This window comes from Dasypus novemcinctus, chromosome 22 (assembly GCF_030445035.2).
Source record: "Dasypus novemcinctus isolate mDasNov1 chromosome 22, mDasNov1.1.hap2, whole genome shotgun sequence".
NCBI classification, from domain to species: domain Eukaryota; kingdom Metazoa; phylum Chordata; class Mammalia; order Cingulata; family Dasypodidae; genus Dasypus; species Dasypus novemcinctus.
In genome coordinates, this window is record NC_080694.1 from 42701111 (window position 1) to 42729068 (window position 27958).

The 27958-nt window shown below is 40.7% G+C and overlaps 1 protein-coding gene and 1 non-coding gene across 4 annotated transcripts in view; one reads left to right on the forward strand and one right to left on the reverse strand.

Moving 5' to 3' along the window:
* The first annotated feature begins 4836 nt into the window (after positions 1-4836).
* Positions 4837-27958, forward strand: part of GCNT2 (glucosaminyl (N-acetyl) transferase 2 (I blood group)) — a 252516-nt gene continuing 229394 nt past the window's right edge. For all 3 annotated transcript variants that reach the window (XM_071210963.1, XM_071210967.1, XM_058285213.2), the window contains exon 1: positions 4837-4941. The gene's annotated coding sequence lies outside the window, so the exon portion shown is untranslated. The remainder of the gene's footprint in view (positions 4942-27958) is intronic.
* On the reverse strand, positions 26345-26450 carry LOC111760122 (U6 spliceosomal RNA). Its single transcript, XR_002793908.1, has one exon. It is a non-coding gene; the product is annotated as a U6 spliceosomal RNA (small nuclear RNA).

The window sequence follows — 27958 nt, forward strand, 5'->3', positions numbered from 1 at the left end:
CTACTCCCCACGAGTAGTTCTTTTGAAACCCCCCTCACTTGTTCTGAGGCATCTTGGAGAAGGTCCCCATTCTGCTTCCAGCAGAGGGCATTGAGATTTCCATCGTGATCCTCATCACTTGTCCCTCTTAAAGATGCCGAACATACCCGAGGTCAATCCTTTGCTGCTTCCCTGAGCAAGGGGGCATGGCTGCTGTTTTGGACTTTCCTTTTTAGTTTCTCTTTCTATTCTGGTTATTGAAGAGTCCCCAGGGGTAGCCTGCTCAGACATACATGCAGACTTTGTCCTGTGTAGATGCTTTCCCAGGGGGCATTTGGTAGGGTGTCCAGGTATTTGGTGCCTGCCTGCTGCTGACACCCCGGAAGTGGCACTTAAGAGCTTGTTCCTGTTAATGCTGCAGTCCCTGCTTGTCTTTCAGGGATGGATAAATGTATCTCTGCTCCCCCTCTGGAAATTTCAGTCTAATAATCAAATAACTCAGATGCATGTAGGTCTTGGCATACGCACCCAAGCCATCCAACCTCTATTAAGGAATATGGCTCAGATGCAGGTAAAGAACAATTTGAAAACAAAGGCTGCCAGCCTCTTCTGTTTTCACAGTCACCCTGAGGGAAAGATGTTGGAGGGATCCTGACAGGATCCACTCTCTTGAGTCCCAGGTTCTTTAGATGTTTCCTAACTCAATCTAGTGTTTCCAGACCTAGGAAACAGACCTAGTAGAGCTGAAATGCCCCACTCATGTCCCTTCTGCCCATGACCTAACCAGTTCCCAAAATGATTATGGGTACTGCAGCAGTTTGATATGGTTCACAAATTCCAAAAATCGATAATAGATTAAGTTTGTAAAATGGTTTGTTCCTGGGCATGAATAAATTATGATTAGGGCTTTGATTGGGCCATGTCAGCAAGATATTGAGTCCCTGTCCCCTCACAGATGGCAGAGCAGAGGAGTTAGTTGGAGTTTTGGTGCTGGAGTTTTGAGCTGGATCCTGAGAAGTGAACACACAGAGGAGCAGAGCAGCTGAACCAGGAGAGAATCAAGCCCCGGGGAGAGAGACAGAGCCAGTTGCCTGACAGTCTACAGCTGGCCTTGTGGAAAGAGGCAAAGCCTAGAGAGCCTCCTAGTCTACAGCTGACCTTGTGGAGAAAACAGAGGAACTGAGCCTGGAGAGAAATGAGTCCCAGGAAGAGGGGAACCCAGGAAGCCTGAACCCTGGCAGACATCGGCCGCCATCTTGCTCCAACACGTGGCAACGGACTTTGGTGAGGGAAGTAACTTACACTTTATGGCCTGGTTACTGTAAGCTTCTACCCCAAATAAATATCCTTTATAAAAACCAACCCATTTCTGGTATTTGCATCAGCATCCCTTTGGCTGACTACTACAGGTACCAAGAACGTCTTGCCAGAGCAATTTACCCTGGAAGAGCCTCTGGCGGACTCCCTCTCCCCACTCTTTTTTCCAAAGGTTTGTAGAGCTGCTATTTATGATTTTATTTGCTTAACACATTCTCATCGGCACTGGTTGCCACAATCTTGGCTAATATTCTCATCGAGCATTCTTCTAGAGTGAGCTTTTGCCACTTATTTGAACTATCTTTTGTTTTCTCCTCCTAAACATAGATTATTTTTTTTAGTGTAAATTTAGTATAAGTATATTCCAAATAAATATTGCATGGCATGTGCTTATGCTAGATTTTAAAATTTAAAAATGAAAATGAAAAAGCTAGACTTTATTTACCTGAAATTCAAATGTAACTGGATGTCCTGTATTTTTATTTGCTAAATCTGGTGTCGAAGAAAAATACTGTACCAGACAATGTTAAACAGGCAGGGATGACTTCACTCAGGGGCTGCTGCCCAAGGGAAGAGAGAACAGAAAAATCAAGTCTGAACTACAACTCCATGAAAACAAAGGACAGCAAATGTTTACGTGGGCTGGAGTAGGCTAGTGAGAAAGCATGGGAGGATGACAGGGGTTTGATGTACTGAGGTTGCCACGAGGACCACTGGCTCGGATTGTTTTCCTTTGCAGTAATGAGGCCAGCTGGAGTCTGGAGCCTACAAAGTCTGGGAGAGAAGAAAGCGTCTGGTGCCTGGATCATGTAGGGGTCAGGGTAGAGGGAGGTCAAGAGCCTGGAGTCAGGAGAGGCCTGGCTAAAGTCTGGTTGAGCTAAAAGGAAGCCAAGGTCACTGACAACACTGTCTTCTGCCCTTTTGTTGCTCATCTTTAATAATTGACAGAAATTGGGAAGGGGAGCTTACTGGTCCTTCAGAACTGGGTACGAGGCACGTCCTTAGAGCAGCCCCAGCCTAAATCTGATCCATGGGATAGTTGTGTATATTACATGACCCCGTTTTCCATTGCCAGGACTTTCTGGCCTGATGTTTCCAACCTCGGCAACAGAAGCACATTCTTTTTCAGGACCAGCCTTCTGGAAAGTGTTTAAGGAGTCAACACTGTCAGCCTTTCAGCTCCCTATTAGCCAGAATAAAAGTATGCCCAGGGTCGCTTGGTCCGCCACAGCCACAGAGGTGCCTTGAGGGTAACATGCTGCACCTGTTCAAGCCAGCAGCGACGGGGTTGGGTACCCCAGCCAGGGGTCAGAAGCTGTCTCGCTGGGTGATGGGATTGCTTTTCTTGAAAATCGTCTTAACTGTTGACATGTTGACCACAGTACTGGGGATAAGAATTTCCTCAAGGTGTGTATCCTAGTGACAAGACATATTCAAATTGCCTGGGAAAGATTTCTGAAACAGAGCAGGGCTTCTAACGAAATTGCATTAATCAGCCTTTTTTCTTTAATAAAATGTGTCTTTTTTATTTAATAAAAGACACCAACCAGGTCTTTTTCAAGAAGAAACATAGCCATCTTTTGTTTTTTTTTAAGATTTATTTTTATTTATCCCCCCCCCAGTTGTCTGCTCCGTGTGTCCATTTGCTGTGTGTTCTTATGTGTCCACGTCTATTCTCGTCAGCAACACCAGGAATCTGTGTCTCTTTTTGCTGCGTCATCTTGCTATGTCAGTTCTCCATGTGTGTGCGGCGCCACTCCTGGGCAGATTGCACTTTTTTTCTCATGGGGCGACTCTCCTTACTGGGCGCACACTCCTTGCGCGTGGGTCTCCCCTATGTGGGGGACACCCTGGCGTGGCAGGGCACTCCTTGCGCACACCTGTGCTGCACGTGGGCCAGCTCATCACATGAGTCAGGGGGCCCTGGGTTTGAACCCTGGACCTCCCATGTGGTAGGTCTATCACCTCTATCAGTTGAGTCAGATCTGCTTCCCAATCATCACTTTTAAAAATGGCTTCATCACAGAGAAAGAATTTGGAGACCCCTTTCCAAGACACATCCTCTCCTTCCAATTCTGTTATGTGGGAAATTACTTGTCAAAGGGGAGAGAGAACCGAAGAGTCAGTGGCAATGGCAGCCTTCCAGCGCTCTACCACAGCAAGCTCTCCCAGGGGCAGAAAGGCTCAAGAACAAATTAAAATCCTTGAATCACATAGTTTTTAAATTAAATGCCATATGCATATGGTGGCATTGCCAAATGATTCCTACCCTTCATCTAGTCACTCCCACACAAAATGTTTCCCACACGGAGTGTCCGGGTCTCTCACCCTCTGTCCAGGGGGCTCATGTGGCCGGGAAGGTCGAATGGTGGCTTGTCTACCAGTGATGAGGCAGAGGACTTAGCTTGTCCTTTGAGCCACTCAACTCTTCCGACTGTTTCTAACACAGAAAGTCCCCCACCATCCTGCCCTATATTTCAAGAACTTCTGGTTTTTCCTGTTCCTTTTTCTCCCCCAGGCTAAGTCACTCTAAGGCTTACTACCATCCCCCTCTCCTCTCAGCTCATTTAGTTATTGTGAAAGGAAAAACTGGTTTTCACAAATGTACCCATGAAAATATGTGCCTGATCCTGAGGACTGTGGTTTCTGGGAATCTTGGTTTCTGATTTGGGGACAGATGGGAAAGAAGGGCCTGCCCTCCCAGTACCAGTGGGAGAAAAGGGAGGGAGATTACCCAGAAATAACCAGATGAATACCTTGAGAGATAATTCCGTCAGAGCATTATGCACCTGTCATAGATTTTGAGAAGGATGTGGCGATAGGTACATAGAAAAATGAAAAAAAAAAAAATGAAGCAGTTATTACTCATGGGAAAATAAAAAATTGCACCAACGTAATCACAGTATACACGAAATGGCTCAGCTGTAAATTATATTTATCTGACAATTATCATATCAATACTGAATATCAGGTTTACGAAAAATTGTAATATAATCATTTTGGGAAGAAAGGGGGAGAGGAGGTGTGTGTTGCGTGTGAGAGTACGTGTTTATTTTTACGTATGTCTATGTGTTTGGAGTGGAGGGGTAGAAGAAAGCTAAATGACTAACTCCCATAGCAGCAAGCTAATAGTTAATATCCATAATTGAAAAATCCAGGAATTGTATAAGAATATTTCATGGACACATGGGAATAAATATAAGAATTAGCTAAAGGAATTGCCTCTGGGGAGCAGGAGGAAAAAACACTGTTGATTTCATTATATGCCCTGAAGAACTTTCTATGGTTAAAATTATGTGCACACATTACACTGAAAAAATAAAATTTAAGATAAAACAGCCTAAGATCATTTTTTTTCAAAGATGTTAGAGTGTTCCAGGCATGGCTTGCTCTAGGCCCAGCTCCATTTCTCCACTTCTCTCACAGAGAGACAGCCATATAAAATAATACCAGGCAAGAGCCTTAACTGGTTTAACTTCTATTTGAAACTGCTGGTATCATGTGAACAAAAGTCCCAGAAAAAAAAAAAAAAGAAAGAATCCTGAGTGTGGCTGGCAATATTGTGTCATGAAGCCCTGAATCAGGAAGTTGTTTCATTTTATTTGCTGAGACTGTTGCTTTTGCTTCCAGCCGCTGAAGTTAGATGTGAGTATATGGCTTGGAACCGAGGGAATATCAGGGTGGGGAGATAGTCGGACTGTGTGGCCAGTTTTGGCAGAGGGGAAGGAGAGAAGGCAGAAAGAAATGGAGAATTATGCTACAAGAAGAATTATTGGAATAACTTAGGTGCTTTAGGACCAATTGGCTTATTAGGAATGTCTTTATATTAAGGTGATATATTGAATCAGGGTCTTGATTCATAAATATGGTAAATTTTAATTTCCATGACCAGGGCACAGTACTTTGTTTCCTTTATCAACAGTGCAAAAATGCACTTTATAGCATATTGAAGCCTCTTGAAACCTCAAACTTTTATATTTTAGTTTCTTGATGGAATTTTTCTGAATTCCCCCATCTCCATCCCTAGCTTTGGACAGTGGGAACAGCTCTGGAGATAATGAGTTTGAATCGAGGTTTCACTTCTTACTAGTTGGGAATCCTGTGCTAGAAGCCTTGATTTCTTCTCTGTGAAATTGGAACAATAGGTCTATCTCATTGTGAAGAGAAATAAATGAACAGATATAGGTGATTCACTATGCAATTAGACAGAACTCAATAAAGGCCATTTCTCTTTTCCTTTCCCCTTTTTTGCCTCCTTTAAATTAAATCAGAGTGGGCTGGGTATAATTTAACCTATCCTGAATGACATCGTGTATTTGTGGTAAGTACTTCTCTTTTTTTGGGAGGGGCAAGGCAGAGCTGAAGTGCTTCAGAAATTGCCTCTGGCTGAAGAGGGCCTCAGAGTGTTGAATCTGGTCACAAAAAGGCAGCGCAACAGGGGAGCAGGTGTAGCTCAGTGGCTGAGAGCCTGTATGAGGTCCTGGGTCCAATCCCTGATACCTCCTAAAAAGAAAAAAAGGCAGGAACTGCTGCCTAGTTCTCACCCAAAAGACTCAGAAAAATCCCATGTGTAGTAGTCATTTCCTAAATGCCTCGAGGGAGAATCTGGACCTGTGTCCTCCACCTAAATGACACAGGCAGTGTTAGCAGGGATAAAGTACATCAATGGCCCTAAAGGTAAGGCAGCCACCAAGCCACAAATGGGTTGGGGATTTGGGCCAGAAGGTTGGCCATTCCCTCTGGAATGTCTGAGTGGATCAGTGACACCTGATCTCACAGGGTAGGGCAGCAACGACCTGCTCCTCACTTCCCGCTTTGGTTGACCTTTTTCTTGGTTGGGTCTATTTTTCTAACGATCGTTATCACAATTCTTTCCCAGCACAGTTGGGATGTTGGCTAAGTGGTTGACATTCCTGTGCCCTTCTTCCCGACCAGGAGAGAGCCTTGACACAACTTCAAGTGCTGTGTCCGTGCAGGGGAGCATGTATAGGGGAAGACTTTGGAATTGCACGTGTCTGGCTTGAAAGCAGGCTCCTCTGGGTGTGGAACGGCACAGTGACCTTTATTTGCCTGGCTAGCATGAGGATTCATTTCTCTGGCTGTTCCCTTTGTATTTGCTGAAGTTTCCCAAGAAATGATCAGGGTGAGCTGGGGATCCCCTTCGTCCTTTTGCAGATGGAGTTCCAGTTCTCCCAACACCATTTGTTGAAGTCTCAATGGAGTGGACTTGGCAATTGATTTTCAAAAATCAATTGGCCATTGATTGGAAGTCTATTTCTGCACTCTGAATTCAACTCCCTTGGTGATACGTCTATATCTGTGCCAGAACCATGCTGTTTTGACCACTGTAGCTTTGTAATATACTTTAAAGTCAGGAAGTATGAGTCTCTACCCTTGTTCTCCTTTTTCAAGATGTTTTTGGCTATCCGGGGCTCCAAATAAATTTGATAATTGGCTTTTCCATTTCTGCAAAGAAGGCTTTTGGACTTTTGATTGGGATTGCATTGAACCTGTAAATCCTTTGTAGAATTGAAATCGTAATGATACTGAGTCTTCCAACCCATAAACACAGAAAGTCCCTCCATTTATTTAGGTCTTCTTCTTTTTTTTTTTTTTTTTTAAAGATTTATTTATTTATTTAGTTTCCCCCCCTCCCATGGTTGTCTGTTCTTGGTGTCTATTTGCTGCATCTTGTTTCTTTGTCTGCTTTTTGTTTCTTTGTCCGCTTCTGCTGTCGTCAGCGGCACAGGAAGTGTGGGCGGCACCATTCCTGGGCAGGCTGCTCTTTCTTTTCACGCTGGGCGGCTTTCCTCACGGGCGCACTCCTTGCGCGTGGGGGCTCCCCCACGCGGGGGACACCCCTGCGTGGCACGGCACTCCTTGCGCGCATCAGCACTGTGCATGGCCAGCTCCACACGGGTCAAGGAGGCCCGGGGTTTGAACCGCGGACCTCCCATATGGTAGACGGACGCCCTAACCACTGGGCCAAAGTCCGTTTCCCAATTTAGGTCTTCTTTATTTCTTTTGGCACTGTGCTGTAGTTTTCTGTATACAAGTCCATTATATCCTTTCTTAGATTGATACCGAGATACTTGACTCTTTTCGTTGCTGTTATAAATGGGATATTTTCCTTGATTTCCTCCTCAGATTGCTCATTATCTAGTGTATAGAAACAGCACTGATTTTTGTGTGTTGCTCCTATACCCTGCCACTGCTGAATTCATTTATTAGCTCTAGTAGCTTTCTTGTTGATTTTTCAGGACATTCTCTATACAGGATCATGTCATCTGCAAATAGTGAACGTTTTACTTCTTCTGTTCCAATTTGGATGCCTTTTATTTCTTTTTCTTGCCTAACTGCTCTGGCTAGAACTTCTAGGACAATGCTGAATAACAGCAGTGATACTGGGCATCCTTGCCTTGTTCCTGGTCTTAGGGGGAAAACGTTCAGTCTTTCATCATTGAGCATGTAAGCTGTGGGTTTTTCATGCATGCCCTTTATCATGCTGAGGAAGTTTCTTTCTATTCTCATTCTTCTAAGTGTTTTTAGGATTTTGTCAAATGCCTTTTCTGCACCAATTGATGTGATCATGTGTTTTTCCCTTTGTTTTGTTAATGTGGTATATTACATATTGATTTTCTTATGTTGAACCACCCTTGCTTACCTGGAATAAAATCCACTTGATCATGGTATATAAATTCCTTTTGATGTGCTGTTGGATTCGATTTGCAAGTATTTTGTTGAGGACTTTTGAATCTATATTACAGGAGAAATTGGCCTGTAGTTTTCTTTTCTCAAAGCATCTTTATCTGGCTTTGGTATTAGGGTAATGTTGGCCTAGGAGAATGAATTAGGGAGTTTCCCTCCTTGCCAATATTTTTGGGAGAGTTTGAGCAGGGTTGGCATTAATTCTTCTTGGAATGATTGGCAGTATTCACCTGTGAAGACATCTGGTCCTGGGCTTTACTTTTTGGGGAGGTTTTGATGACTGATTCAGTCTTTTTACTTGTAATTGGTCTGTTGAGGTCTTCAGTTTCTTCTAGGGTTAGTGTAGGTTGTTTGTGTGTTTCTAGGAATTTGTCCATTTCATGTAGGTTATCTAATTTGTTGGCATACAGTAGCTCAGAGTATCCTCTTATGATCTTTTTATTCATGTGGGATCATTAATAATGACCCCCTTTCATTTCTAATTTTATTTATTTGCATCTTCCCTTTTTTTGTTAATTTTGTTGTTCTTTCCATAGAACCAACTGTTGGTTTTGTTAATTCTATTTTTAAATTCTAGATTTCATTTAATTCTGCTCTAATCATTGTTATTTCTTTCCTTCTGCTTGCTTTGGGATTAAATTTCTGTTCCTTTTCTACTTCCTCCAGGTGTGGACTTAGGTCTTTGATTTGAGCTTCTTTTTAAATGTAAGCATTTTAGGGCTAAAAATTTTTCTCTCAGCAATGCTTTCACTGCATCCTGTAAGTTTTTAAAAAATCAATTTTATTGATATATATTAACAAAACATGCAATCCATCCAAAATGTACAATCGATGGTATTTGGTATAATCACATGGTTGTGCATTCACCACTTCAGTCATTATTAGAGCATTTTCATTATTCCAATAATAATAAAAAACAGACTAACAAAAACCTCTACCTCTTAATAATCACCTCTCAAACTCCTATGTGTCCCCTGCCATATATAGCTGCTATTCTGTTTGTCTTTGTAATTTATTTGTATTTAGATTTTATAGGTGGAGTCAACCAATCTACAATATCCTTTGTCTAGTTTCTTTCACTCAGTGTATTTCTTTTTTTATTTAAACCTTAATGGAAGATTATTATTATATTACTATATACTACAGACCATATTTTGCTTTAGTTATGTTTTTGACCAATATTAATATATTGTAACATTAATGTCATTTGTTCAGTTTCAAAGAAACACAATCATATATGCAATGTTGTCCATATTCATATTTCACATGAGGTTTCATTATGCTATACAGTCCCATGTAATATTTTTTAGCTTTCCTTCTAGTAATATCCATGACTTAGACTTTTCCTTTCAAACACTGTCATACCCGTAAATTAGCACTGCTAATTACAAACAATGTGATGTGCTTTCACCATTTCTATTCATTTTCAAAGATTTATGAACAACTTTTTTACCAGTTCCGCACAGATTGACCCCCAGCTTTCCATTCTCTAACCTCATTCTACTTTCTGGTGACCTATATTCTAGTTATTAACTCCATGAGTTTACACAATATATGTAGTTCATAATAACACAGTCATACAGTATTTTGTCCTTTTGTGTCTGGCTTTCTTCATTCAACATAATGTCCCTCGGGTTCATCCATGTTGTCATATGCTTCACGGCTTCATTTCTTCTTACACTGCATCATATATATACACACAAATTTTTTTCCATTTATTGGTTGATGGACACCTGGGTTGTTTCCATTTTTGACAACTGTAAATAATGCTGCTATGAACACCAGCATGCAGATGTCACTTTGTGTCACTGCTCTCAGTTCTTCTGGGTATATACCTACTAGTGGTATTGCCAGGTCACATGGCAAATCTATATTCAACTATCTTAGGAAATACTAAACAGTCCCACCAACAGTGAAGAAGTATTCCTGTCTCTCCACATCCTCTCCAAAACTTGTAGTTTTTTGTCTTTTTAACAGAAGCCATTCTAAAAGGCGTGAAATGCTATCTCACTGTAGTTTTGATTTGCATCTCTCTAATTGCTAGTTTGCACATTTATTTTCATGTGCTTTTTTTTTTTTTTTTTTTTTACCATTTGTATTTCTTCTTTGACCAAATGTCTATTCAAGTCTTTTGGCCATTTTTGTTTGTTTGTTTGTTTTTTAAAGATTTATTTATTTATTTCTCTCTGCTTCGCCCCCCCACCCCAATTGTCTGTTCTCTGTGTCTATTTGCTGTGTCATCTTCTTTGTCCACTTCTGTTGTTGTCAGTGGCACAGGAATCTGTGTTTCTTTTTGTTGCATCATCTTGTTGTGTCAGCTCTCCGTGTAGGCGGCGCCATTCTTGGGCAGGCTGTACTTTATTTCACACTGGGCAGCTCTCCTAATGGCTCTCCTTGCACGTGGGGCAGCACTCCTTGTGCGCATCAGCACTACACATGGGCCAGCTCCACACCGGTCAAGGAGGCCCGGGTTTTGAACCGTGGACCTCCCATGTGGTAGACGGACGCCCTAACCACTGGGCCAAGTCCGCTTCCCTCTTTTGGCCATTTTTAAATTGAGTTGTTTATCTTTTTATTGTTAAGTTGTAGCATCTCTTTATATATCATGGGTATTAAACCCATATCAGATGTCTGATTTCCAAATGTTTTCTCCCATTGAGTCGGCTGCCTTTTCACCTTTTGACAAAATCCTGTGAGGTACAAAAGTGTTTAATTTTGAAGAGATCCCATTTATCTTTTTTTTTTCTTTTGTTGCATTTGCTTTAGATGTAAGACCAAGAAACCAACACCCTCCACAAAGTCTTTAAGATGTTTCCCTATATTTTCTTCTAGTAGTTTTATGGTCCTAGCTTTTATATTTAGGTCTTTGATTCATTTTGAGTTGATTCTTCTATAAGGAGTGAGATAGAAGTCTTCCTTCATTCTTTTGGTTATAGATATCCAGGTCTCCTAGCACCATTTGTTGAAGAGACTGTTTTGTCCCATACATGAACTTGGGAGGTTTGTTAAAAATCTGTTGGCCACAGAGGTCAAGGTTTATTTCTTTTTTCTTTTTTAATATATTTTTTATTTATTTTAAAAAGGTACATAAAATGTTACATTAAAAAGATAGAGGGGATTCCCATATGCTCTACTCCCCACACCTCCCACTTTTCTCACATCATCAACTTCTTTCATTAGTGTGATACATTCATTGTAATTGATGAACACATTTTGGAGCATTGCCACACAGCATGGATTATAGTCTACATTATAGTTTGCATTCTCTCCAACTCCATTCTGTAGGTTATGGCAGGATATATCAGGTCCTGTATCTGTCTTTGCAATGTCATTCAGGACAATTCCAAGTCCTGAAAATGCCCCCATATTTTTTCCCTCTCCCTGCCTTCAGCAACTCCAGTGGCCACTGTCTCCACATCAATGGTATAATTTCTTCCATTGCTAGAATCACAGTAAGTCTATAGTGGAATACCAGTAAATCCACTCTAGTCCATATTTTATTCCCCAATCCTGAGAATTCTGGGACGGTGATGCCCACGCCACCTCTAATTGAGAGGGGGCTTCGATCCCACATGGCTGATGGATGAAGCTCTCTTGCTTGCAGCTGTAGACTCTCTTTTTTTTTTTTTTTTTTTTTAATATTTATTTATTATGTAGACTCTCTTGGTCCCTTGGTGTGGTGGTTGCTCAGCTTCACCTACTTGTTAGCTGTCCTCGGTGAGTCCAATGAACTGGAGAGTAGGTGTTGCAACTCCGCTGAGGTTCAGGGCCCAGCTGGCACATGGACAGCCCTGAGATTCAAGTCTCTTGAACGTACACCTACCAACTCCAGTGCCAACTATAGGTTCAATAAAAGGGACAGAAGATACACGTGTAGAGAAGACACATCTGAGTCCAACTCTGTCACACTAGGAGCACAAACTCCAAAGTAGGGCCCACTAGCAAGGCATCAAACTCTGGAGCTATCTGCCATGACTATAGGACCTAGGTATCTCCATAGCCATGAGGGTTTATTTCTGAAGTCTCAATTCTATTCCACTGATCAATGTGTCTATCTTTATGCCTGTACCATGCTATTTTGACCACTGTTGCTTTGTAATATGTTTCAAGGTCAGGCAGTGAAATTCCTCCCACATTGATCTTCTTTTTTAGAATGCTTTTGGCTCTTTGGGTGTACTTTCTCTTCCAAATGAATGTGGTAATAGCCTTTTCTATTTCTGTAGAGTAAGCTGTTGGAATTTTGATTGGTGTTGCACTGAATCTATAAATCACTTTATGTAGGATTGACATCTTATGATAGTTAGTCTTTCAATCCATGAACATGGATGTATTTCCATTTGTTTAGGTCTTCACTGATGTCTTTAAGCATTGTTTTGTAGTTTTCTGCACATAGATCCCATACTTCTTTGGTTAAATTGACTCCTGGGTATTTGAGATATTTGATGCTCTTGTAAATGGAATTTTCCCCCTGTTTTCCTCCTCACATAGTTCAGTACTATAGTACAGAAACATTATTAATTTTTGCATGTTGATCTTATATCCTGCCACTTTGCTGAACTCATTTATTAGCTCAAGTAGCTCTGTTGTAGACATTTCAGAATTTTCTAAATATAGAATAATGTCATCTCCAAATACTGAGAGTTTTTACTTCTTTTCCTTTTTTTTCTTGTCTAATTGCTCTCGCTAGAACTTCTAGTACAATCTTGAATAACAATGATGACAGTGGGCATCCTTGTCTTGTTTGGGAAAGCTTTCAGCCTTTCCCCATTGAATACAATGTTGGCTGTGGAATTTTCATATATGACTTTTATCATATTGAGGAATTTTCCTTCTATTTCTATCTTTCAAAGTGCTTTTATCGAGAAGATTGCTGGATTTTGTCAAATGCCTTTTTTACATTGATTGCGATGATCATGTGGTTTTTTTCCTTCTGTTTGTTAATGTGGTATATTATGTTGATTGATTTTCTTATGTTGAACCACCCTTGCATACCAGGAATAAATCCCACTTGGTTGTGATATATAAGTCTTTTGATATGCTGTTGTATTCAATTTGCATGTAGTTTATTGAGAATTTTTGCATCTCTGTTCATTAGAAAGATCGGTCTGTAATTTTCTTTTCTTGTAGTATCTTTATCTGGCTTTGGTTTTAGGGTGGTGTTGGATTCATAATTTGTGTTGGGTAATTTTCTCTCCTCTCTAATTTTTTTGGAAGAGTTTAAACAGGATTGGTGTTAATTCTTCTTGAAATGCTTGGTAGAATTCACCTGGTCTTTTCTTTCTTGGAAGATCTTGTATTTCTTGTATAGTCAGTGTAGGTTGTTTGTGGGTTTCTAGGAATTTGTCCATTTCATCCAGGTTGTTTAGTTTGTTGGTATACGGTTTCTCATAATATCCCCTTATGGTCCTTTTTATTTCAGTGGGATTAGTCATAACTCACCCCTTTCATTTCTGATTTTATTTATTTGCATCTTCTCTCTTTTTTTCTATGTTAATCTAGATAAAGGCTTGTCAATTTTATTGATCTTCTCAAGGAACTACTAGCCTTTGGTTTTGTTGATTTTCTCTATTGTTTTTTTTTTTCAATTTCATTCATTTCTGCTCTTATCTTTATTATTTCTTTCCTTCTGCTTGTTTTGCAAATGCTTTGCTGTTCTTTTTCTAGTTTATCCAGTTGTTTTGTTAGATCTTTGATTTTAGCTCTTTCTTCATTGTTAATATAGGTGTTCAGGGTTATAAATTTCTCCCTTAAGACTGCCTTCTTCACTGTATCCCATAAGATTTGATAAGTTGTGTTCTTGTGTTCATTTAACTCAATATATTTCTGATTTCACTTGCAAGTTCTTCTACAAACCACTGATTATTTAGGTGTGTGTTGTTTAGCTTTCACACATATGCAAATTTACCTCTTTTTTGTCTATTATTGATTTCCAGTTTCATTCCATTATGATATGAGAAGGTGCTTTGTATAATTTCTACCTTTTTATATATTATTGAGAGATGCAACATGTGGTCTATCCTGGAAAAGATCCACGGGCACTTGAGAAGAATTATAACCTGCTGAGTTTGGGTGCAACGTTCTGTATATGTCTGTTAGGTCTAGCTTGCTTATCATATTATTTAAGTTCTCTGTTTCCTCGTTGATTTTCTGCCTGGTTTTTATATCTAATGATGGGAGTGGTGTGTTGAAGTCTCCAAACATTATTGAAGAGACATCTATTTTTCCCTTCACTTTAGGCAGAGTTTGCCTCAAGTATTTTGGGGCACCCTGGTTAGGTGCATAGATATTTGTGACTGTTATTTCTTCTTGGTGGATTTTCCCTTTTATTAATATATAATGGCCTTCTATATCTCATAACATTTTTGCATTTAAGGTCTCTTTTGTCCAATATTAGTATAGCTACCCCTACTCTTTTTTGGTTATGATTTTTGTTGTGTATCTTTTTCCAACCTTTCACTTTCAGCAAGTTTGTATTCCTGAGTCTAAGGTGAGTCTCTTGTAAGCAGCATGTGGACGGCTCATGTTTTTATATCCATTCTGTCAACCTGTATCTTTTGATTGGGGAGTTTAACTCATTCACATTCAATGATAGTACTGTAAATGCATTATTTGCTTCCACCATTTTATTCTTTGGTTTTCATATGTTATATCTTATTTTTGTCTGTCTATCTCTTTGGTTATCCTTTCTGCCATTCTTTCTTCTATACTCTCCTCCATGCCTCTCTCTCTCCTATGTTCTTCTTTTAAGCTATAAGGTTTCCTTCCGTTGTTGTTCTCTGTCCATTTGCTGCGTCTTGTTTCTTTGTCCACTTCTGTTGTCGTCAGCGGCACGCGAAATGTGGGCGGTGCCATTCCTGGGCAGGCTGCACTTTCTTTCGCACTGAGGGGCTCTCCTTATGGGGTGCACTCCTTGCACGTGGGGCTCCCCTACGCAGGGGACACCCCTGCGTGGCACGGCACTCCTTGCGCGCATTAGCATTGCGCATGGGCCAGCTCCACACGGGTCAAGGAGGCCCGGGGTTTGAACTATGAACCTCCCATGTGGTAGACGGACGCCCTAACCACTGGGCCAAGTCCGTTTCCCCCCACCTCTCTTTTGATTACTATTTGCATGGTATCTTTTTCCTCATCCTTTCACTTTCAATCTACTTGTGTCTTTGAATTTAAGGTAGTCTCTTGTAAATACTAGGTAGTGGGGTCATGTTTTACTATCCCTTCTCACAATCTCTGCTTGATGGTATCCCAAATGTCTCTTCAGCTATATTCACTTTTTAAAATTTTTTCTTTCTGCTCCTCAGCCTGAATTGTTTCGATTATCTTGTCTTCAAGATCACTGATTCTTTCTTTTGCCAGCCCCAATCTCTTTTTGAAATTCTCTAAGGAATTTTTAATTTAAGTATTGTAGTCTTCAACTCCAGTATTTTTGTTGGATTCCTAATGAGAATCTCAAAGATCATTCATTCATTGTTTTCCTCATCATATCCTTTAGTTCTTTCTGTGTTTTCCTTTATCTCCTTGAGCATACTAAGATAATTTTTTAAAAAGTCTTTTTTCTGTATGTCCAAAGTCTGGTCTTCTTCATGGATGGTTTCTGGATTTCTATCTTGTTCCTTTGGACAGGCCATCATTTCCTGTCTCCTTGTTTTCTACTCTTTTTTGCACACTTCAATTTTAACTCTGGGCTTTAGCCCCTGGACTGTCATTTCCTTAAGTCTAGCTAGTGATAGAACAGAGATTTTCTTGAGTGCCAGCAAAATAAACAAACAAACCAAGGCAAGCAGCACCTTTCACTGTCTCTTCACATTGGCTCTGCTTTGACTGTGGTCTCCTTCAGTGTTTAGCCTTCCCATCAAGATCAGCCTAAGGTGAATGCAAAGTGCAGCATCCCCTGTATCTTATCTGTACCTGGATGGGGCAGTAACTCCAGAGCCTGCTTCTTTTCCTGGGCTTGTGCTTGTTTGTGGCCTTCAGAATTCCTTATTTACAGTTTACAGGTGTTCAAATGCCCTCTCTACTGCCCTTGAAATAGACCTTTACCCCTCCTGGTTGTTTGTTTTTTTGCTTTTTAATGTGTTCAGGTTGCTTCCACTTAATTGTTTCTTACTCTGCTTTAATGGTCTGCACTCTGCTTCTTTGCCTTCAGGACAAATTCTGGGAGGGTGAGCCTCAAACACCTTCATTCTGTGCATTCATTTCATTCCTGCTCAGTCTTTTAGATTTCCATTAGATGGGTTGGCACTGACATACAGGCACCCCAATATGTGCATAGGGGTTACCCTATTCCCTCTGTAACAGAGACCCACAAAGGGAGGGCTGGCTGGCACCTAGGGAAGGGTTAGGGATGGGGCCAGCAAGGGTGCTGGGAGTACCTCCCAGGGCTTTTGAGGCTGTTTTCTTGATTCAGCACTCACTGGGTTACTGCAGCCCTTTAGCTATTTTCCTTAGTTTTGAGGAAGGGGACTCTTTTTAAGAATCCTCTTCGACTTTTGCCTGAGGGAGTTTGAAACAATGACTGCTCTCAGAGCTGGCTCCTAAATTATCTGAAGTAGCTGATCAAAATCAGTGTTCAGCAATCAGATTGTACACTCCTGCTATTTAGAGGACTAGGTTTTTATATCCCACTCTGGCACCAGCAAGCTGTGCCAGGAGCTGGAGCTACAGTCTCCGCTGTTGCCAGCCACAAGGTTGGGGGTGAGGGATTGCAGCCACTACAGGGGAATGAAATTCAATGGTATTTGCCATGAATCTATCCGTCCCTTTTTCCAGCTCTTGGATGCTGCACAGTATTTCACTAGACGCCAAAGGTGATTTTAGGCAGTTTCTGCCAGTTCAATAATTGCTTCTGTGGAGGGACTGATTCCTGGAACTTCCTTCTGTTTCATCTTCCCACACTCTTCCTCTCATATGCAGTTTTAAGAAATCACACAGAGATCTCATGTGCCCTTTACTCAGTTTCCCCCAATGGTGACATCTTGCAAAACTATAGTACAATATCATAACCAGGATGTTGACATTGGTACAATCCACCAATCATACTCAGTTTTACTTGTACTCATTTGTGCATGTCTCCAGGTATGTTTTGTGCGATAAAGTTACATCACATGTGACCTGCCACAGTCAAGACAGAGAACTGTTCTACTACCCAAAGTTTTCCTTGCAGTGCCACCTCTCCCCAGCCCTTGGCAATCACTAATCTTTTCTACATTTCTACAATTTTCTTGTATTGATAATGTCATGTAAATGGAATCATACCACTTGGGATTGGCTTTATTCAGTCAGCATCATTCTCTGGAGATCCAGGTTGTTGTGTTATCAGTAGCTTGTTCCTTTTGATCACTTAGTAAGATTCCATGGAATGGGTGGACTGTGGATTATCCATCCACTGGTTGAAGGACATCTGGGTTGTTTCCACTTTGGGGCTAGTAGGAATAAAGCTGCTATGAACATTCTGGTACAAGTTTTTGAGTGAACATGCTTCATTTCTCTGGGTTACATGCTCAAGAGTACAATTGTATCTGTTTTTCAATAGTGTCCATTTGGTGGTTCTTGGTGAGGAATAAATTGGGTGACGTAACATGTAAGGTAGTTTATCTGACCTTTTTTTCTCCCTCCTCATTCTTCCTCCTTCGACATCTTTTTGGCCACAATGTATTGTTAGGGTGAAAGTCTAGATCTTAAAGGAAAATTGAGAGGATAGACTTCTTTTTTGAAAAGATGCAATTAAAATACACTCCTTGAATTCTGTCAGAATTTTCTTTCCATGGATTTCATTCCATAAATTCTCAGAACTTGAGACACAGATTTGTGGCCATTATAATTTCAGAGAAGATGTCTCAGTCACCTAGTTTAATCTAGATTATTTTCTCAGCAGGTGTGCTATAAGAACAAGTGTCTTCTATTTTGCTGGCAGCATTGTCATGGACACTGTTAGATGTCAGAAATGAAAATATATATACCTGCAAGAAGTCATTAGTCCAGTTAGTTTGGAAACTTTACATCTTCTCTATTGACCCTAAATTTCTTACAGGGCATTCTAATTATGCTTTGTTTCATTGATAGTCACAGGTGCTGGGAAAAATTTGGGAAAAATAATTAAAGAAGAATCTCAAAATTCACTTTGTTTTTAGAATCCGTACCACAAAAGCCATTCAAAAACATTTAGTATATTTTAGAAAATATTAACATTTCCTGCCTGGAGCCTGAGACTGAAGGAGATATGGGTAGGAAACTGTCTTGTGCAAGATAAATTTGTCCATATTTAAAAATTGATAATATGTGTGTATTTTTTCTTTTCAGTCACTAGTTTGTCATTACTGGAAAATTCTGTGAACCATGGGGGAGTGGTGTTAATTTCCTTTCCCTACCAAAAATGTTGAGCTTTCAGGCAGTTTTGTATTATTTAGGATCTTGGAGGAGATGGGAATAAATTTTGTGTACCATCTTTCAGCTTTAAAGGTGCTAGTTTGGGCATCTTTGACCTTTTCTGGCTCTTTTTATTTTCTTATTGCTAGCTAATATTTTGTTATTCCTGATCTGCATGCTTTCGCAATGTTTTCATAAAATTTCATGTAAAATCTTCCCAATTTCTAAGTGAATTTCCTGGAATGTAGGCATTGATAGTTTGAGTGCCTTTTTCACATGGGTGGCTTTATAAATTTTTAAGCATTCAAAACCGTTTTGAATTGTTTTCTAAACTGTTTTGCTTTTAAAACATTTAAAAGTGATTTTATCTTTCAAAAAATATTTCAAACCACCAGAATAGTGCTATGGAATACATTGGGTATTAGTGTACTTAGGGTGAAAGGCACAATAATGCTTATGATTATTAGGGTGCTGAAAATGTGAAATATTCTAGACAAACATTTCTTCCCTCCTTATTTTACATTCTAATGTTAAAATAAGATTGACATCATAATAATCTTTTCAGCAATAATACATTTAAAATGGAAATCTTTCATTTCTATGTGAACCTTGTTTTTACTTGATGAAGGAGGCTTAAAGAAAGCTACTTAAATATATAAAAATCGTAAAGTTGGCAATGCAGATAGGGAGCCTGAAACAGTATTAAAATCTGAAGTAGCAGAGGAATAGGAAACTAAGAACTGAGATCAATCTATCCTTGCTTGACTGCAGTCTTTCCATACCCCATAACTCTTCATAATCTAAGTTTGATCAATTAGTAAAGTTGTTTTTTGCTACTCCTTAGGTGGGTCTTAGGTGGGACCCTGAGCTGAGTGGTGTGTGGAAAGGCCAGGCACAGCAATCTTTGAAGGGTAAAACCTGCCACACAGCAGAGGACAAAAGTGAACCCAGGGTACAATGCCAGATAGGTGCATAAAGTGAGGTGACCTTGAAAACATTAAGCTAAATGAAAGAGAAGCTAGATACAAAATGTCACATAATGTATGATTCCACAAATATCCAAAAGAGGTAAACCCATAGAGACAGAACATAGATTGGTGGTTGCCAGGGCTGGAGGAAGGCGAGAATGGAGAGCAACTGCTTAATGGATACCGGGTTTCCTTTTGGGGTGATGAAAATACTTTGGAACTAGATATAGTGATGGTTGCACAACATTGTGAATGCACTAATGCCACTTTAAAATGGTTAATTTTATGTTGTGTGGGTATCAACTCAATTAATACACCTAACCAGTTTTCAAACCCGATACTAAAAAAGTAATGGAAACTAGCTCATTAATAGTTTTTATATTGATTAGCTGCTGAAGTGATAATTTTTTAATATATTGGGTTAAATAAATTATTATTTTTTTGTTTGAAGTATGGCAACCTCATGAGTGTCTGGGAGGGTCACACAGCTAATAAATGTAAGAGAGGAGATTTCAGTCTAGGGCCCTCTGACTCCACATCTAGTTTTCCAGGTCATTCCCTGGATCATATTGCTTTTTATGTAACTTTCTGAAACAAAAGGCCAAGGGAACATTTAGGGAAGAGGGAGGGGTGTGGGAGGTATTTTTAGTAAGCACATCAGTCCCTTTCTCAAAACTTCTAATAGTTTTCTCTTGCTTTCTGGAATTTCCAGCAGAGAAGAGAAGTTCAGTATACTTAAAAGATTCCCTGGAGGGGAGCAGTTGTAGCTCAGTGGTTGAGCGGCTGCTTCCCATGTACAGGGTCCTGGGTTCAATCCCTGATCTCCTGAAAAAAAAAGAAGATTCCCTTGCATCTTGACTGTAAGCCTTGCAAACCCGGCAGGCCCCTCCCGGACCTCCTCTGTCTCACCCCCCAGGACTTCCAGCAGGTTTCCCTTAGAAGGCATGGTTTTATTCCCACACAGTTCTCCTGAATGTGGGAGTGGCTATCGCTTGATCACTGCTTATGGCTGATAAGAATTTTTCAGGTAAGCTCTCTGCAGCCCTGGGAGAATATGTGGGTAAGTCAGCTGCTGTCATTATCATAATAAAGGACTGAAAGGGTTAGTGAGGTTCTCCAAGGCATGTGGTTCACAATCAACCAGAAGGCAATAACTTGCAGGAGAATCCCCAGTGGGATCTCAACTTGTCTTCCTGCACAATGCTAGCTTTTTTTTTTTTAATTTATTTGTAGTTCCCTAATGGTAATGACATTAAGCATTTTTTCTGGAAATTTCTACATCTTTTTTTTAAAAAGATTTATTTATTTATTTCTCTCCCCTTCCCTACCCCACCCCCCGGTTGTCTGTTCTCTGTGTCTATTTGCTGTGTCTTCTTTGTCCACTTCTGTTGTTGTCAGTGGTATGAGAATCTGTGTTTCTTTTTGTTGCGTCATCTTGTTGTGTCAGCTCTCCGTGTGTGCAGCACCATTCCTGGGCAGGCTGCACTTCCTTTTGTGCTGGACGGCTCTCCTTACGGGGCACACTCCTTGTGCGGGGGCTCCCCTAAGCGGGGACACCCCTGCGTGGCAGGGCACTCCTTGCGCGCATCAGCACTGCACATGGGCCAGCTCCACACGGGTCAAGGAGGCCTGGGGTTTGAACCGCGGACCTCCCATGTGGTAGACGGACGCCCTAACCACTGGGCCAAGTCTGCCGCCACCATGCTAGCTTTGATAGTGAGAGCTGCCTTTGATGGAGCAGTTGTAAGTTCTTTGCAAATGCCATATCATCTCCTCCTCTTGTTTTAACCTTCAGACAATGCTATGAGGTAATAAACTATCTTGGTTTGCCATGCTGCTAGGACAAATACCGTACAGAGAAGTGTATTCTCCCATGTTCTCTTCTAGGGAAACCTGTTGAGCCCCCACAAAGAGAGTTGAATAGAGGAGCTGTCGGGGTCACCCAGCTCTGTACACTTGTAGCACATATTCTGATCATCTATTTACCTTGATGATGAAGGAGGGATCCCTTATCCTAAATAGTATAAGATGGCCCTGGATGGATAAACTCAAACAGAAGTTTATTAATCAAACATACTCACAGTCCCAGAGGAGGACATGGCATACCACGTAGGGTCACAAGAGGTTGTGCTCAGGCATAGTGAGCAAGCAGGGGCTGTGGGAGGCAGGCTTGGTGTAACAAGAGAGTGAGCTGGCTCTTGGTTCCCAGAGGAGGATGTGTTTGGCTGGCTTGACTAATTCCATGGGCTGGCAGGGAGGGGAAACCCACTAGGAGGAAGACTGAGTAAGACGTAGCTGGTTCAGCTGGTGGAGGAACTAGTCTGATGGGGAGACTTCCCACGGAGGGTGAGAGGAGGGGGTGGGGTGGATATCTGGCAAGAGCAGGGCACTCATGGTGAGGCCTTTGGGACTCTGGGAGTCTGAAAGATGTCAAGGTAGCACATCAGTTTTTAAGCCTCACAATACACATCTCCCACCATGGGGACCTCTGTTGGTGACTGGACTCAGTCCTGATTTGGAGTAAATCTTTGCGTTTTCTCTGGGAATTAGGCCTGAATCTCCCCCACCAGATGTGAAGACTGGAGGACCCACTCTCCTGGATCCCAGCAGATGGCTTTCCCATCAGACGGTGCTGTCTTCTCCTTTCTGGCCTCTCTGACTTCTGGGTTCTCTTTCTAAGGTCTCCTGTAATCTGGATTAAGACCCGCCCTACTTCAGTTGGCCGCACCTTACCTAAAAATCACATCTTCCATAGGGCCCATTTACAGTGGACTCACACCTGCAGGACACAGATTAAGATTAAGAGCATGAGTGTGTTGGGGTGTGTAAATCAGCCTACTACAGTGTCAACATCACCTGGGCACTTGTTAGAAATCCAGAATCTCAGGCTCCAAACCGAACTAAGCATCTGTAGCCAACCTGACCCCTGGGGGATTCTTATGCACTAAGTAGTACTCTATTAAAGAGTGGTCATTTCTATAGTTTCCAAGGGGTTCTCTCGTGAATGCACAGCCTCCCTACCAGCAGGGTTTGTCCTTTCCCCTGTACTTACTACTCTCTGAGCTCCCAATTGGTCTCTTTGAACTCCATGTCACTCCTCCTCCTCCCATTCAGGGTAGTACCTCTGTCCCTTTCCATGGAACTTTTACCTTGCAGCCAGAAAGGGGCAGAAACTAATTGTCTCTATGGACAGGGCTGCCACACACGTCGCTGATGACCCTGCTGAAATCTCTATTAGGAATGGGAAGTGCAGTCTAACAACCATGCCAAGGAGGCCCAAGAAGTTTAGCAGATCTTTTCCCAGAGGAGACTTTAACTGTGCGAGCTTGGCGTCCAATCTGTTAGAAATTGAGAGCGAATTTGTCTCTCAGGAAATGAACATTTATCAAACTCCAGAGACAGATGTATGAAATCGGAACACCATTTACGTACACGTCGGGAACTTTAAATGCCCCACTCCCCACCCCGCCCAGAGCACCGACTCTGTGAAAGCCGGCCAATGGGAAAGAAAATAGGATCAGAAGGTGGTTCGCTGAGCCTGGCATCAGGACAAGAGGCTTCACTGGATCTGAATATTGGATGTCCAAGCCTGACCCTCGATCTCTAGGACCCAGACTGGAATCCTCGGTCAGAACACCGTTTTCCCAGGTCCATTTTTTAAGTGGACCCTACGACGCTAGTTCCAAGGCTCACCAGCCCCTCTTCCTTCCTTGGGTATGTTGATAACAGTAATGGCTACAGTCACGTCCTGTCTCTTGCTGTCTGTTCTGAATCGATTTTACAGTCTAAATAGTGGAGGGAAATGTTTTATTTCTGAATTTTTTGGTGAATCCTCGCAGAAACAAACCATACCATTACCCAATGCCTTTTTCCTTTTGATGGTTTTTCCTTTCAGCTCTTAGTCCATTAGAGCTTCGAGCACCGTTTTCATTATTAATGCTGTGAATTGGATTTGCGGGGAAGGTGTATTTTCGGCACGGCTCAATCTTTGTTCTTTTCCACAGATTCTGCTTTATAGACCGTGTAAATGTCTTTTCCTTACACCACGATGCTCAGAACAACCTTTCTGAGCACTTATTCCTCTAGGTGCAGAGCTCATTATTTCCCCACTTAATGGTTTAGAAGGCAGGGAACATTTTCAAGCTCTGGGCTCTGTTTCACGTTTTTGTTTGGCACCGTCTGCAGATGTGGTCACCTCCCTGGAAGAGTTAGCTAGCGGCCCTCCGGACCTGGGCCTTGGTTCCTCTCTCCAAAAGCCCTGGCTTTCAACTCCACCTGCGCCCAGACCTAATTGAATCCAGAACGTCTCAGGGTGCCTCTCCAGTGATTCCAATATGCGGCCAAGATTGCGAAACCAAGAGCCCAAAGGGACTTCCTTTGCCAACTGCCTTCAGCCTAACTCTGGGGCTCCAGGGATAGCCTTGGGGAAGTCCATAAATCCCTAAAATTCTTTCAGTTTGTGAGTATTTCAAGGGAGAAGGCTGGCAGCTTTCACCTGATTCTTACAGGGGTCTATGGATCAAAAAATAAAGAAAATAAAATAAGGGAGGGGAGCAAGGGTCTGTATATCTAAGTTTGATGGAAGGTTGATGATGATTCATCAGAGTCATTTAGGGCAGAAAGACTTATCTGACCTGCATCCCAAAAGTGCATTTATAGGTTGACTGATAAAGAGCTACATAGAATTAGATTTACATACTTCCTGGTCATTTAGCATTTATTTTTCAGAAGTACTAACCTAACTCCTTCCTGTTGCAGTTTCAGAACAGTGTCCCTCGTTGCTTTTGAAATGCAGGACCGTTTGTCTTTAATTTCTGCATGAAAAATTTGCAAATAATTGAAGATAATTATGACTTAACTCTCATCCTTCTTTCCTCCAGGTTAAATAACAAAAATCTTTAGCCTAAAAAAAAGGGAAACAGGCGGTAGGCTATATGTAACTTCATTCCTTTTTTTTTTTCCCTCAATAAACTTTATTTTAATGGGTCTCAAAATTCTGTGACAGATTTTTGGTGAAGTTGTTTCCATTTAAAAAGTACTGATTTTAAAAACTAATAACTTAAAAACCTTTGTTCTTGAACAAGTCTCTTGCCCCAGGCACTGCCTGCTTTTTTTCCCACTGGAGCCACTTTCTTCTTTCCTTAAGCCAAGCATATAGCAAGCACGGGCCAGCTATGAGAGGCTGTCTTTCTTCCCCATATTGCCTAACAATTTCAATTCTTCACAATTTGTTTTTGGTAACTGCTCATTGGTGTCCGCAGAGGAATCTTCTGGAATTGCCAAGGTCCTCCCCCCTCCCCCGAAGGTGTGTTCTTTGTTTACCTGCTGGCTCAAACTTCCCCATTGGCACTGAAATGCTTTCTTATTTTTTATTTCATTGTTTAATGAGAGAAGTTCTTGGTTTACGGAACAGTCATGCATAAAATACAGGATTCCCATATTACTCTATTATTAACACATTGCGTTGGTGTGGTACATTTGTTATTTTGTTTTTTAGGGTAGGCAAGGGACTAAAGAGTTTATTAACAAACAAGAAAAAAAGAGACAAAGAAAACAAGAAAAGTACACAGTCCAAGTGGGTGTGCTGCTATGTGAGACACCTACATTTATTATTGTTCATGAAAGAACAATTTTAAATTGTACTATTTACTTAGTCTATGGCTTAATTTAGGGTGTACTGTTTCTGTGTAGCAGTTCCATGGGTGTTTTTAAAATACGTTACCCTAGTAACATATATACACCCTAAATTTCCCCTTTGGTACTGTTAATAACATTCACTATGTTGTGATACCATTACCAAAACTTTTCCATTGCCCCAAATAGAAACTCTGTGCATTTTAAACTTTAACTTCCTATTCCTTACCTCCACCCTGTCCCCTGGTAACCTATATTCTAGATTCTGACTCTATGAGTTTGCTTATTCTAGTTATTTCAAACCATTGAGAACAAAGAATATTTGTCCTTTGGCGCCTGGCTTATTTCACTCAGCATGATGTCTTCCAGGTTCATCTATAGTTTCACATGTATCAGGACTTCATCCTTCTGATGGATGAAAAATATTCCATTCTATAGATATACCACATTTTGTTTATCCAGTCACTGATTAATGGGCGCTTGGGTTACTATGGACTTTGGCGATTGTGAATAATGCTGCTATGAACATTTGTGTGCAATTATCTGTTTGAGCCCCTGCTTTCAATTATTTTGGGTATATACCTAGGTACTTCTATATACTTCTTACACTATGCCATGTCATATGATAATTCTACGCTTAAATTTCTGAGGAACTGCCAAAGAGTCTTCCACAGTAGCTGTATCACTTAACATTCACTCTAGCAACATTTGAAATGTTCTGTTTAATAGTAGCCATTCTAGTGGGTGTGAAATGGTATCTCACTATAGTTTTGATTTGCATTTCTCTAATAGTTAATGATATTGAACACCTTTTCATGTGGTTTTTGGGAATTTGTATATTTTCTCTGGCTAAATGTCTATTCAGGTTTGTTGTCCATTTTCAAATTGGGTTGTTTGCTTTTATTGAGTTGAAGGATCTCTTTGCATATTCTGATATTTCACTTTTACTGGATATGTGGTGTCCAAATATTTTCTCCCATTGAGTAGGCTTTCATTTTACTTTCATATAAAGTCTTTTGATGTAAAAAAGTTTTTAATTTTGATGAGGTCCCACTTATCTATTTTTTTTCCTTTGTTGCTTGTACTTTGGATGTACAGTCTCTAAGAAATCTTTGCCTACCATGGAGTCCTGAAAATACTTCCCTATATTTATTTCTAGGATTTTTATAGTTTTGGATTTTATATTTAGGTCTTTGATCCATTTTGAGTTGATTTTTGTAAATGGGTGAAATAAGAGTCTTCATTCTTTTGTAAATGGAGATCCAGTTTTCCCGGTGCCATTTGTTGAAGAAACTATTCTTTCTCAGTTGAATGGTTTTTGCCGCTTGCCAAAAATCAGTTGGACATAAGTGTGAGGGTTCTTTCTTTCTTTTTTAAAAAATGTAGAACGCTTCACAAATTTGCATGTCATCATGCACAGAGGCCATGCTAATCTTCTCTGTATCATTCCAATTTTAGTGTATGTGCTGCTGAGGTGAGCACAAGGGTTGATTTCTGAGCACTCAGTTCAATTCCATTGGCCTATACATCTGTCTTTGTGCTAGTGTCATACTGTTACCAGATTTTATCTAGGTTCTTGGCTGTGCTGCAGAAATGAATTTCAAGAACACATTGGATGAGTTAGGCCAGTAATTTATTCAGGTAGGGAGGGAAGAGAAATGGGAGAAAATAACAGAGCAGGGATCCCAGGTGAAGAGGAAGGGATTAAAAAGTGATAAAGAAGGCTGATTTACAAACTGTAATTCCCCATTATAGGTTAGAAATGCCCAAGTTTTACTTGCATGGCCACATGGCAGAGGAATAATGGTGAGAGCGGTGGGCAGAGGGCAGGACCCACAGGCGAGAGCGCACATAAGAGAGCTTCGGCCTGGTGCCTGCCTCTTTGAACCTGTTAATTATCCCACCCCTTTGCTAATGGCAGGGGAGGAGATCCAGCTGTTTACCTTTTTGATTGCTTGTTTCTCCCATCAATCTCCCAGGAGGGCCCAATGATAAAGTCCTTGGGGAATATCCGGGGCTTCTCCTGGCTTCCAGAAGAAGTCTTCTTCTGAGTGGCAGAATCCTGGGAAGGGTCTTCCAGCAGCCATCATGGGGTTATTGATGTCCACGTGGACTTCTTGCCAGGTTCTAGATCCATCTATTGGTTCTCTATCTTACTAGCCTGCTTCGCATACTGTGTATTTTTTTTAATGAGAGAAGTTGTAGTTTTACTGAAAACTCATGCATAAAATACAGAGTTCCCATATACCACTCTACTATTAACTTGCATTAGTGTGGTACCTTTGTTATAATTCATGAAAGAACATTTTTATAATTGTATTATTAGCTATAGTCCATTGCTAAAAATAGGGTTCATTGTATTGTACAGTTCTATGCTTATGTTTTAAAAATTTATTCTAATAATATATGGTTAACATAAAATTTCTCCTATTAACCACATTCAGATTTAAAATTCAATGCTGTTACTTTCATTCACATTGTTTCCAAAACTTTATGATCAATCCAAACAGAATCTCTGAACAATTTAAGGATTAACACCCCATTGTGTACCTCCATTCCAGCTGCTATATTCTAGTTTCTGACTCTATGAGTTTGTTTAATTATTTCACATCAGTGATATCACATATTTGTCCTATTGTATCTTGCTTATTTCTCTCAACATGATGTCTTCAAGATTCATCCATGGTGTTGCATGTATCAGAACTTCATTCCTTTTTATGGCCAAACGATATTTCATTATATGTATATGCCACGTTTTATTTACCCATTCATCGGTTGGTAGACATTTGGGTTGCTCCCATCTTTTGGCAATTGTGAATACTGTTGTTACGAACATCAGTGTGAAAATATCTGTTCAAGGTCCTGCTTTCATCTTTAGAGTATGTACATATTTGTTCACAATATCCTTTTGTAGTCCTTTTTATTTTGGTGGTTTACTAGTGGTGCTCCCCTCTTCATTTCAGCTATTAGTCATTTGTGTGTCCTTTCCC